The 14029-nt window shown below is 38.7% G+C and overlaps 1 protein-coding gene across 1 annotated transcript in view; it reads left to right on the forward strand.

The window, feature by feature from the left end:
* CNTN3 (contactin 3) overlaps nucleotides 1-14029 on the forward strand; it is a 331480-nt gene that overhangs the window by 217207 nt on the left and 100244 nt on the right. The gene's annotated exons all lie outside the window — the stretch shown is intronic.

Genomic DNA, 14029 nt, shown 5'->3' on the forward strand with positions numbered 1-14029 from the left:
AAACAATGGCATGGAGATGAGCATTTAATTAATAGCTCTTATGATTTTAAAGGCAGAGCAAGCTCTCAGTATCCTCATGGGGATGTGATGCGGTATTTCCATTACTTAAGATTAGAGACAGGGAACTGACATTTAGAAATGATTGTTCCCATTTGGAAATATTTCCAAAAGCAAAGTTAGAACTCCAAGTCATTGATAGCTTCCAGTGCTGAGCAGAGCAACATACCCACTCCCCAGCTCACTCAGCACCACCTGTACTGAGAACCTGGCTCTTGCTGCAGACTTAGTTCATCTGATGAATTTAGCAGAAAGGATGCAGTGTTTTATCATGCCTGCACTTTGAATCTTTTCAGATTCCAAGTTTGGCCCTATTAGCTTTCTATTCAAAAGAGACCAGGTAACTTTTTTAGAATGCTTACTCTGGCTTACATTTTCTCTTGAGAATAAAATTTTAATCCTAATTATTTTGTCTAGTGATTTTATTCTTCTCTGTCTGGTTCTGCCAGTTGTTTTGATGAAAGTTTATTCTTGCCATGTTTCCTTCTCTTTTTATATATAATGGTTTCTATATATCTAGTAGTGTATACCTTAGTATCTCCTAACAGTCCATTAAAACACTTAAAAAACAACTCCCATCCCTCAACCTAGTTGGTTATAGGAGTCAAATCTCCATGCACATCATGATTTTAGAGCTTCTCACCATCAGCAAAGCATAGAGAACTTGTTTGCCTTGCCCTCCTGACCAGCATCTTAAGCTCTTCCATATGATTTGGTCTGCTCCCTGGTTCTGCCAGAGAAAATTCTATCTTTACTCCTTGAATCTAGGTGGGCTGGTTCACTTCAGAGTCCAAGTTAGTCAGCCCTGCCTCTCTGCTTTCTTCACAATGCCTGCATTTTGCATAGTTGACTTCTTTGTAGGTTCCCCACAGAGGACAATCCAACAAGACCAAAACAACACCAAAAACAGTGACAACAACCAGAAATATTTATTGAGCACTCACTATTTGTCATGCATGCCTGTAAGTGCCTTGTATTTTCTTATTTAATCCACACACCAAACCTATGGTGTAGGTACTATTCATATCTTTATTTTGCCAAAAGGGAACCGAGGCATAGGGAGAGGGGAAAATTTTCCCTAGATTACAAAGCTGGAAGTAGCAGAACCAGGGATGGATACTAGTCATGGTTTTTGGGCTTTTTTGTTTTTTTGTTTTTTGTTTTGTTTTTTGTTGTTTTTTTTCTTTTTTTGTAGTTGTTGTTTGGTTTTGGTTTGTTTGCCATTGACTCTTGTTTTTAACCTAGTACCCTAGACCATCTTTTGTAGAAATGAAATTTGCAAAGGAGATTCAGTATTTGAAGGGATAGAAGGGATCATAAACACCAGTACTCCCCAACCCTTTTGAATTCATGGGTTCGTTTTAACTGTCAAAACGTTAATATCACTCACATGATTGAGAAGATACAATGAGAAGACAGTCCCGTGTAGTGGTTTGGGCTCTGTTCCACATTGCCTGGGTTCAAATCCTTCTAATTTTATTTATTACTTTGGACTAACCTAATTGTCTTAGTTGCCTCACGTGTGTAAAACAGGATGATAACACTGTTTGCCTGATAGACTTTTGCGAGGATTAAATAAGCTAATATGTAAAGGTGTTATCAGTATCTGGTGCTAAAATCAGTATCAGTGTTTAAGTATTCAACTTAGCTGTTTTTATTGCTTTTTATTGTTTTCTATTGTTTTTATTGTTTTTATTTTGGGGAGAGAAAATACATGATACCCCAAAGTCCTAATGAATTCAGTAACACTTTTTTTTTTAGAGATTTTATTTATTTATTTGAGAGAGACAGAGCGCGCGCGAGAGAGCACGAGCAGGGTGAAGGGCAGAGGGAGAAGCAGACTCCCCATTGAGCAGGGAGCCTGATGTGGGACATGATCCCGGGACTCCAGGATCATGACCTGAGCCGAAGGCAGACACTTAAACGACTGAGCCACCCAAGTGCCCCATTCAGTAACACTTTTTAATTGAATATACATTCTTGTCAGTCACAGTATAGCCTACACATTTTAAATAACAGGACCTGTTTGTGTGTTATATAATTTGTTCAGTCTCTCCATCAAGTACAGCATGCATGTGGATTCTCTAATCTTATAGCAATTCCACAATTCCCAAAGAATCCATATTTGGCAACCAAAGCACTCTCACGCAACTTTCTCCTTTTTCAGGAAAGAGAATCTGAGACCAGAGAGTTTAAGATAATTTATCAAAGGCACATACCTAGAATGGGACAAAGTAATGTCTAAGCCTTAAATCTCATGACTCTAACACGGAAATCCATACTTCCAAAGATGTCCCAAAAAGCTTATTTCAGGTTGTTTTTACAATCAGAAAGATAGCTTGGTTAAGCACTGTTGTGTCCTTAAACAGTGTTTTATGCTCTTTGAGTTTGTTATCCCCATTATCTTTGCTGTTTCTCCTTCTTAAGCAATAGAGAAGTGTTCCTTTGTATCTTTATATATCGGAGGCTGAAAGGAAGTTTGGAGCTACAACAGAACAGTGCCCATGTTCTGTCTACCTGGCCTCATTACAAGTCATCATGCATCCTATAGGGTTGATAATCAAATCCATATTACTAAGACTGTTCTCATTACCTTCATATATTTTCTCTGGTGAACAAATGGTACAAAAACAGATTCTCTAACTGGAATTTGAAAATCTTTCTCTAAAGAGAAGGACAAAATTGATTATTTTTATCAGAGCCCAAGTATGGTAAGTATCTATGAGTAAGAGAAATAAAAAATTGCTACAAGGTTGCTTGATCTAAAACATGGTATGCTAAAAAATCTTTGATGTAATACATTCAAATTGGAAACTAGGAAAGCCCTTCATGTCATGCCAGTGGAAGGTCAACTAATTGAATTAATAAAGGGATGGAAGAAATGAACATGTTCATAAATTTTCCAGAAGGTATGTTGTTGAAATAAAATGTGGTATAAAACAAATATGAGCAACTTCAGGAATTCCCAGAGCCTTCTACAACATATGGTCTCAAAAAATGAGAAAAGACAGAAAAATAAAAACGCAGTATTGTTTGGGAGAACAAATAGAAGAAGTAATATTGGGTTAGGAAGGAATGAAGTTCAGTTTACTTCCAGTTTAAAGAGGATCAGTGAACATTTATGTCAAACAGATTAACGTTCCTCATAAATTTATTTTCAACTTTGATCAAGGCAGAATCTAATGTTCGTACACTGTAGATCTGCATATTTTTCTTCTTGGAAAGAAAACCTTTTCATCATATTGGCTGAAGAATACTCACATGATTGCTGTTTTTCCTTTTCACAAGGAAACCTGTCTCCCTTACCAGCAGTGCTCTGTACAAAAATGTTTGAAAGAGGGAGCAGGTGGTTGCTTTGCATGTCTTTGTACTGTTTTAGGTAAATACATTTGGAGCCAAAAAAGGGGGGGAAAAAAAGAAAAGAAAAGAAAGAAAAAGAAAAGTCAGTGCTCTTACAACTTCTATTATAATTTGTTTCTTGTTTGAAAAATGTAAAAGGAAAGAAATTAACTGAAGTAGTAAACATAAACTTGACCACTTGACCGCATTTTAGGGACAACTGTCAATAGAACAACATACTTAGATTATATTAAATACTTGAGCTGGCTTGAGAGGTCATTGTCCTTTTTTACCAACTGAAGATTATGGCATGAGCTTTGCAACCTTCTGCATGAGGCACAGATGAGCTCCGTTACTAACTTGAAGTGTAATTAGGATGCCTTTTTTTAAAACTCTGTCTGCCTCAGTGGACTTCTGTTCTACAATTTTGAAAATCACAATGAAGCCAATATTCGTTCAATATTTTTATATTAGAACGAGATTCAGATTAGAATCCTAGTGGTCCCCTTAAGAATGACTAGAAGGGTCATTAGTCCATTAGCCAGACACCGAAAAATAAGCGCTGCATAACACTGGAATACAGTATTAAAGAATTCATAGTTGAAATGCTGCCTTTGACATACTCTCCATCAGCTTGCTATTCACTTATTCTTACACCTCTGCATTTATTGACCAATACAGTGCACATCTATTAGTTGAATATGATGTTTGTAAACAGGTAACTGGCATGTTGAAAAATAAAATAGGGATACGTAAAACCTTCTAAAGTAGCAATGGTTAAGTCTACTACTAGAAATTAATAATAGATCAAAAGTTCTTTGTAAAATATAAAGAATCTCACATGACATAAATAGCTATCATTTTGAGGAGCTCACAATGGCAGGGTATGGACAGAATAAGAGCAATATATTATTTTTTTCCTAACTTTTACCTCTTACTGTTCCTTGTACCTGGGTGGTATAAATTGTGAAAAAGTCCCTGAACTAGGGACTTTCAGATACTTCTTTAAGTATTGATCTTTCATTGACCAGAAATCATTCTTGCACTGACTGGGTATACTATAAAGAGAAAGAAATTGATAGAGAGGGATCAAATGTAAAGTAACAACGATATTGAGGATTTGATAAATAAGCCAATTGGTCAACGTAGTAAATCTTTAGAAACAAAGGTCAGAAAGATGATTTCTAAAAAAAGTCAAACACTAAGCAAATGAGAATTTTAACTAAAACCTGCATTTGAACAATAGGCTCTTATTTCCTTATGTGTATTTCTCTCTAACATCAGCAGGGTTTGATTCAGGTAAATTATTAAAGTCACAGAAAAAGTATGGCAATTTTTTACAGAGTGATAGAATGATAGATTTTTCCTTGAACATATCTTCATAGCCAAGTAGGCAAGGACTAGAAACACTGGAGGCAGAGAAGAAATGTATGTGTAAACACGTGTGTCTATAATTTAGCATAACAAGCAAGTGAACATGACGTAATACAAATGCTATTTTTCAAAGTCCCATCTTTTTTCAAAGCCTACAAACTATCATCTATATTTGACTTGAACCCGAGGCTTCTGTGAAATCTCCTGAGCATATCCCTTAGTGCCTAAAGAGGTTGGCATTGATAGATGTGAAGCATGGGAATTACATTTGATGATAGATTTTAGGGGGCGTTGTTTTTTGTTATCAAGTTTATTGGGGATATTCAGACATAATTGCATATCCTGCCATAATCAGACATTTACATAGTCATTTTTAAAAATCAGGTGACTTTGTACTATTTCAAAAGTATAATTTATAATAAAACCACTACTATTTAAAGTCTATTATTCAGAGGAGTTACAGACCACAAAGGGTAAAGATCCATTTTAAAATAAGTTTTTAAATAGTATTAAAACTATTTTGATGAACAGTTTGATGTGCTACTAATGTCAAATGGTAGTATTTTGTGGGTGTATGTGTGTATATGTGTGTGTGTGTGTGTGTGTGTGTGTGAAAGAGAGAGAGAAACATTAATTTCTCCAGCTTCCTGAGGACAACTTTATTGTACCCAGTAAGAAGACCCCTGTGATTTGGTAGGGTGACTTCATCTTCTGCTAATAAACACATTCTATTTACCAGTGATAGTGGACATTTTATTCTGCTATAAAAAAAATCACCCACATGGCAAGAAGAGAAATATCAAGTCCCCATGACATTCCTTAAGGAAAGAATACAAGAAAATGAGACCTAATGAGGAATGGACAGTTATTGTGATGCTGCTCCTTTATCTACTAGTCCTTAATTACTTCAGTTATTTTTATTGCACATTTTCCCCATCTGTAGAGTTCTTTTGTATCATTTGCAACCCAGTGAAGCCCCTGTCTGGAATTAGCTTCTGAGAGTTGATGTGGAAATTGTAACCCAAGAGCACTACCTTTGGATTCATTAAAGGGTGGGCTTCCTATAGTTAGCTTGTACTAGAAAATTTCCATTTTGCAAGGACAGTGTAAATTTTGCATATCATTTTAATACGGAGGCAGGTCAATCAAATTATAATTGGCTCCAATTAGCACTCCCATGAGCTATAGGATTCTTTAGCTTCTCCTAGACTGCACTTAAAAGGAAAATGTTATTTACTGTCACTGAAATAATAAAAAATGTCTATTATTCAGTATAAGTGATGAGGAAAGTGCAAACCTGGCAAGAGGGATTGGCATATATTTAAGATCTGCACACCGACATACACATGGCATCAAGCGTGGCGTAGTGCGAAATGTGCTATTACAAAGCACTTTCTTTCAGCTGCACAAGCAGGTCTTGGCAATGAAACTTGTAGTCATCCGCAGCATTTGGGTTTTGAGCTAATCTTAAAATTGCTTTCTAACATTTTCAGAGCCTCAAACTCCTTTGAAAAGCATATTTTTATAATGAAACAAGGAAGCAGAAAAGAAATTCATTATGTTCCCCAAGTCTCTCTTACCTTAAGATCTGACTCTTATCATTTTGGGGGTTTCTGCCTGAGTTTCATCACTATAGCAGTAAGTCCACATACAACCAAGGGGTCGCAGTAACTGCAGGTTGGGTCTGTGACAAGACAGGATTGTCCTGTCTTCAGAAGACATCACAGTAACTGGCCCATCCTGATTAGGTCTCATTTTCTCTTAGGAAAATTTAAACTACTTTCTTTAACAATGTCATGCTTCCTTAATATCCTGGCCAAAGGAAGTAGGTCAGTAAATGTCTTGCCGATGATTTTGCTCTTTTCCCTTCTCAGTTACCCTAAGTCATTGCCAGACAGCAGAGTTTGAGTGTCATTGAAGTTGGCCCCCACTTGCACGTCCTCATCTTGAGATCTCCTTGGAACAAGGAGACAAGGGTGGAGTCAGTCCACTGAAACAACTTGTATTAAGAATGGGAGAGTGTTGGGGGCACCTGGGTGGCTCAGTTGGTTAAGCGTCTGCCTTCGGCTCAGGTCATGATCTCAAGGCCCTGGGATCGAGCCCTGCATCAGGCTCCCTACTCCGCGGAGAGCCTGCTTTTCCCTCTGCCTGCCTACTTGTGACCTCTCTCTCTCTCTCTCTCGCTCTCTCGCTGTCAAATAAATAAATAAATAAAATCTTAAAAAAAAAAAAGAATGGGAGAGTGTTGGTTCTTTGGGGAAAATTAAAAAGTTCTTCGTGAGAAAAAAGAGTGTATGTATCCAAGCAAAAATAAAGAATGGCCTCTGGAGGGCTACTTCACTTTGGTACCACATCAGTTTCAGCAGCCACAGTACCAGGAAAGAGATGAAGGTATTTGTTAGAAGAGCTTCACTGGCATTAAAACTGAAGACAAGGGCACCTGGGTTGCTCAGTCGATTAGGCTTCCAAATCTTGGTTTTGGCTCAGGTCATGATCTCAGGGTCCTGGGATCAATCCCTGCATCCTTTGGGCTCTGCGCTCAGCGGGGAGTCTGCTCAAGATTCTCTCTCTCTCCCCCCTTCCCCCTGCTCATGGTCTCTCACTCTCTCTCTCTCAAATAAATAAATAAATAAATAAATAAATAAATAAATAAATTTTCTTTAAAAATGAAGACAGAGTCTTGTGGAGTCACAATGATGGAATATGCAGGTACCCACTGAAAATATTCCTGTTTCTGAAAGAAAATGGTAGAACCAAAAATGGTGGTCACAGAGCACATCAGGAAACTGCATTATCTCTTGGGAGCTTCCGTTATGCAATGGAAATCTCTCATATGTGCTCCCAAAAGGTGGCAGGACTAAAGCAAGAGAGAGGAGTACAGAAGATTTAGGGGACTAGCCTAAGTGCTGTGAATCTTCATGTGGTGGTTAGGACAGTATGACAGCCTTATAAGGAAGAGAGGTGTAAAAGTAAAGTAAGGCAGGTAAAGATCGCCAAACTCATAACTTGGTCCGGGGCTAATACTAACCTAGAACATGAGTCATCGAACTTTTTCTTACAAGTTTAGTCAGATAAATATTTTAGCCTTTATGGGCCATATAGTCTCTGTTGCGGCTCCCCAGCTCTGCTTTTGTAGCATAAAAGCAGCCACGGACAATAACAACTGGATAGATGTGAGTATGTTCCAAAATATTTAGTTTACAAAGCGGGCAGCTTTGTAACTTGACCCCCTAGCTATACTTTGCTGGCTCTTGACCTAAAATCAGCCGGGAAGTATAAAAGGATGAAGGAATGTCATTTTTACGTTGGGTTTTTTTTTCCTCCCCTCAAAAGTCACACTTGTTGGTACTCTAAGTAAAAATAGATTAGGCAGACATTTATAGGCTAACCAAGGAACCTGCAGCATATGTAATGTTGCCCTCAACGCAACAACTTACAAAACAGCTTTTGAAAGATAGCACGCTGAAATGTTGGAAAGGTCCATAGATGCCTTCGGCTTTGAGGGTACAGACTTTTCAATCCTAACCATTGACCTTTTGTTCTTTGAACCTTAAATATCTTCAGTTTTCTACATGGCTCTAGAGTTTTGAATATGTACTGTCTCAGATCCTTCATCAGTGGGTGTCGACTCTAAGCTCTGTAGCCAAATTTCCTTCCCAGTTGTCTGAATCGGTGATACAAATCTTGAATGACATCCAGCAAGTTCCCATGACCTTTTAATATGCCTTCTTTTTAAGGTAGGTCAAACTTCCCAGTTGGCACCAGAGAAAAGGGCCAAAGTTACTTCTACAATTTTGTTCAACTGCGGTTTGGACAACTTTTCTAGAAAATGCCTATATAAAGGATTAAATCTCCCTCATAATAGAATTTCATAATGAAACTAGGAATAAACCCTTAAATGTCCGTAGTATGTGTATTAATGTATCTACAGGTAAACACTAGAGTGACATATTTCCTGTGAAATTGACTGGCCTCGTACTTAAGTGACCTGGGAAAAAATGCGGCCGGAGGAGCGATGTCATTTGTCACATATTTCTTTTTCAGAAAGCAGTTTCAGCACTTCATTATCTTAATTTATGGCTCTGATTGGTAAAGCCTCTTTGCTCTCTAATAAAAAGTATTTCACATACCTAATATTAACGTAGAGTTGTTAATAGAAAGCCCAGTGGCCAGGTTGTTTTGGCATAATGTGTTTGTGATTTACACCACAGGTTATGAAAGGTTTTGTAAAGTCTATTTCATTTGAGTATATAAAATTATCATTTTTATGATAGCTTTGTATTTATCATCATACATAAAATGATGTTGAAAAATCTCCAAAGAACGCTGATTTTATATATATTTTACTTTGCAGTATACAATTAATGTTTATTGCAAACGCAGATTTTTATAAGTAAACTCGGATAGTATTACAGCAGGTATTTTTTTTACTTTATTCAGAATGCAATAAATCACATAATTCTCTAATGTTTTCAGTCAGAGTGATGCCATATATTTTAACACGGTCATGCAGGCAATAAATGAAATAGTGCAGGTCTTCTCTCTAAGACATAAAAGTTATGTCTCATTCCATCTCAATAAGAAAGTCTGTAAAGAAGGGTAGGTAGGTGCTACAAATTTCTGTTGTAACTGTCATGACTGTATATACCATATTAAATACAGATTTGATTTCTTATGGTCCATAAGTCGTTAAGGGTCTAAATCTTTGTGTGTTTTTTGTTTTGTTTTTTAGCGGGGGGAGGGGGAAAGGGAGAGAGAGAACCTCAAGCCGACTCCATGCCCCGCGTGGAGCCCAAGGCAGGGCTCAATCTCACGACCCTGAGATCATGACCTGAGCCGAAACCAAGAATCAGAAGCTTAACGGACTGAGCCACCCATGCATCCCAAGGATCTGAATCTTTGTATAAAACGGTAGAACACTAATTCATTTGCTTTGGGGTTGCTGTGATTTGCTGCCTCTTTTGGAATACCCCACCCCCTGCCACTGTATAGGTCTTATAATCATTTTGTATAAAATATGATTCTTTCTTAGGCCTTCTAACTGCAGGCTTTCTCCATTTTTTTGGTCTCTGGTCATCTGTTTTTCTCTGGAAATTTTATCTCTACCACTTAGCACTGCGCTTGGACTTAATAACGACATCTGATTGTTATCTATTATTATTATTATTTCTATTGGTTTCCTCTTGCTGGTATGGCAAATTACCACAAACGTAGTGGCTTAAAACACCATGGATTTATTATTTTACAATTCTGTAAGCCAGAAGTCCAATACAGGTGTCCCCGACCTACAGTCAAGGTGCCAGATGTTGACAGGGCTGCTGAAGGCTCTGAAGGCTCCAGGGGAGAATCCATTGCCTTGCCTTTTCCAGCTTCTAGAAACCACCTCTTTTCCTTGACTCATGCCCCTTCTTCCAACTTAGCATCTTCAAATAGCACTCTCTGGCTGACACCCCTGCTTCTGCAGTCCCAGTTCCTCTTCTCTGACCCTCCTGCTTCCCCCTTACAAGGACTCTAATGATGACCTTCCACCCACCCCTGATAATCCAAGATAATCTTCCCATCTCGATATCCTTAATTTAATCACATCTGCGAAGTCCCTCTTGCCATGTCGGGTAACATGTTCAAGATTTCAGGGATCAGGGTGTTGACATATTCTGGGGGTCATGGTTCTGCCCGCCATGCCATTATTAGGCCCAACCTCTCTCCTAAGCTTGTATTTAAAGATCTCGCCCACCCATTGGGCATTTCCTTCTAGGTTACCTACCTGAGTCTCAGAATCGACTTACAGTACAACCTCTTCCTTCCCTAAAGTGGCTCTTCCTCCCTCTTTCCTGTTTTTCCTGTTTACCCCAGCTGAAAACATTAGAGTTAAAATTTTGTGCTGTTCATCAAAGATCTTTTTTTCTCTTGTATTTGTGAGGATATACTATTTGGAAGAAATATGGAGAAAGACCATTTATGGTATTCTGGTTACATGTATTCCAATGTTAGGCCATGTTACTGCACTTTTAATTCACAAGTATACACACCATGCTATTAGGATGTGAAGAGAGAGGGAGTGCTGTTGAAAATTCTTTAAAATGTCTTTCTACACCATATAATATACAGGGAGTACACAGTCCACATGATTGTGTGAAGATCACATCTGTAATACGCTTTGGGTGATGGTTCATAAATATAAGCACTTTGTAATTCAAGGGATACCTGTATGCCGTTCCACGATAGACCCCCAAATCTGCCTGATTATACAGATTCTCAGAGAAGAATGCAGGAGTACTAATTCCTACAAAACAGCAGCTTTGGGCGCCTGGGTGGCTCATTTGGTTGGGCTGCCTTCGGCTCAGGTCATGATCCCAGAGTCCTGGGATCGAGTCCCACATCGGGCTCCCTGCTCAGCGGGGAGTCTGCTTCTCCTTCTGACCCTCTCTCCTCTCATGCTCTCTCTCTCACTCTCTCTCACTCTCTCTCTCTCTCAAATAAATAAATAAAAATCTTAAAAAAAAAAAAACAGCTTTTCTCCACTGGATTCTCAAATTATGAATGATAGTTTTAGGGCTTCTGCTCAGTAATATAGCCCAGGGGGGATGAAGGTTCTATTGTTTCTTCTTTGTTTGGTGGAGGTCTCAGGATGGGCTTACACGGTTTTCCTCCCCAATGCTGATTTGTCTGGGCTTGTCTGAGAGTAGGTACTAAGAATCAAGTAGGAATGAGTTTGTAAATTTGAAGAGCCTGAGGGTGAGGTGAGGGGATTACACAGTTATTGAAAAAGGAGGTCAGTAAAAGAGGTTATTTCTTCCAGGTCTAAGGGAAGGGGCCATTTCTAATACAGAGGAGAGTCTGTTGCTCAGATTCAGCAACACTGTGTCAGTTCAAGTCTTCTGAGAAGCAGACCCCAAGATGGGATTAGAGGATCAGACTTGTTATTAAAAAAAAAAAAAAAATTCCTGGAGAAAGTGCCTGTGAAAGATAAACGGGGAGGGAGCAGAAATTGGTAGAGGGAACCTCAGTCTGAGATTCAAGCCTGATATCTGTGAGCAAAGAGAGGAGAGGAAAACTTTGATAGGAAGAACACCAGACCACCAGGAAGTTCTGAGAATAGGTGTTATCTGATGGGATGTCTCCAACCAGAATTGCCCGTGGGGGAAATCCTGCACCAGGGGGAATGGGCCAGCATGAACACCCCAGTGGGCTTCATCCATTAGCTAGAAGCAGCCCCAGGAAAGTGCAGCCGTGGCACTCATGGGCTAGCAGGTGGAAGCTTCCAGTAACTGTGTTCTAGGCATTAAGTTCTCCTGAAGTGAGACCTAAGTGGGACACTTCCGTGTCTACCACAACCCTCCCTTCAATTCATCTGTATTCACTTCTCCATGCTCATTTTGGGAGCAGCCTTAAAATGATAATAATTTTGACTTTCTTCTCTTCTAACAATCCTTCATCACTAGGGTCATATAGGCAAAGCCACCACAATATCTGTATGACAATATCATGATAGTACAATATTTAAATCTTAACAGTATTAATTTGGGATTAGAAAAAATACTACGAGTGGAGCCTTATCACATTTCAGTCTAAATTACATATGTAATATTTGTTCCAAAGTGTTGCGTGTACTTATTGATCAGGCATTCTCCTTGCTATATAGTATTTCTTACATGAATTTATTCGATTTTAGGTTTTCTGACTCTGAATCTGAGTTCTTTCCACCAGCCATTCTCATTTTAGTATAAACTGGTTTAATAAGGTTGACTTCTTGTTCTTAACACCAGCGGAGGTCTATAACATATATGTTGGGGAGCAGTGGAAGTTTTACACTCACTGGACAAAAGAGACATTTTTAAATAAAAAATGAAAGGGAGAGGCGCAATCATATTAACTTCATGGATAGAACACTTTGAAAAGCAGAATGAGATGGCTTTGCCCTCTTTAAAGCAAGGTGAGGTTACGGGGGTTAGGGGATGTTGGCGTGGGACTGGATGCTTAGTGCAGCAGAAGAGCCTAAGGAGCTAAGGCTTCCACAGCTGTCAATTTCAACAATTGCAGAACTCAGCTTCCCTGACCAGCATTCTTTAACTCTGTGGTTTATTTAGTTCTATTATAAGAGAAAAGTACCATCGGGGTAGGCATGAGGCCAACTGTGGAGTGGACGTTTGAGACACGTTTTTTGTTTTGTTTTGTTTTTTTTCATACAGTCCAACAAACAACTTTAGATTTCACAACCTATCAGATGACTGATTGAAATGTCATGAAACACTCTACTGATAGGATAGAATGATGTGGAGAGTAGTTCAAGGTTAAAAATCCTTGTCTCTAAACGTGCACACAGTTTGCCATTGAATTGCTAACCTTTGGAATCATCAAACATTCCCATTTGCATTGAAGGCAGAAGGGAGTCAGTCCTGTCTCCTTGCCAACAGGTACTTACTGTGTTCTCTCCCCTGCTTGCTTTTCACATGCTCCTCACTTCATCTGGAGTGCTTTTATTATCCCTGCCTCTCAGAATGTTCTTCTGTCCTTTAAGACCCATTCTTTAGTCATGAGACAATGTCACCTCTCCTTCCTCTGAAATCCAGAGTAACTCTCACCCAGCCCTTTTACATTGTCTCAGTGTTCTTTGTGTACTGACTTACCGTCCCCCTTTACCAAAAGCAAAGACCCTTCATCCCTGGAATTATGCCTTCAATATATTCTGAATTTATTACTCACTGAATTTATTTTCATTACATACATTTTCTGAAAATTCTTTTGAAAAAGCATTACAGTAATGAACCAATATAGTAAGGCTGATGAAATTGTAAAAGACAATAGGGCCATGGAAAGAAGGAATCAAATGAGCCAACCATGGTAACTGTGCTTAAATAACAACTTGCCTCTGAAAAATGCGGGCATCTAGAACAATGCAGCATCGTATTATTTACCCTCATTACCACAGAGTAGAAGAAAATTAGTTCCTTTGGAGAAAGTTGGTTTACCTTGACCCTGAAAGTCAAGAAAACTCACACTGGTCTTTACATAGGAGATGGTAGCATAATTGTATCCTTAATTAACTCAATAAATGTTTATTGAGGACTATTAAGTGTCTTTGGATATTTCATTTTGCTAATTGGGTGGGGGAGGGCAGTCAGGATAAAAGTTGACATCAGTGTTTACCAAGTGGTGGGACGACAGATAACTAAACAAGACCATTACATACAAGCAGTAAGTGCTTTAACTGATGTGAGCTTCGAGTTGCTCTAGATAGGAGAATCTACCCTGAGGACAA

The sequence above is a fragment of the Halichoerus grypus genome, chromosome 1 (assembly GCF_964656455.1).
Source record: "Halichoerus grypus chromosome 1, mHalGry1.hap1.1, whole genome shotgun sequence".
Taxonomy (NCBI): domain Eukaryota; kingdom Metazoa; phylum Chordata; class Mammalia; order Carnivora; family Phocidae; genus Halichoerus; species Halichoerus grypus.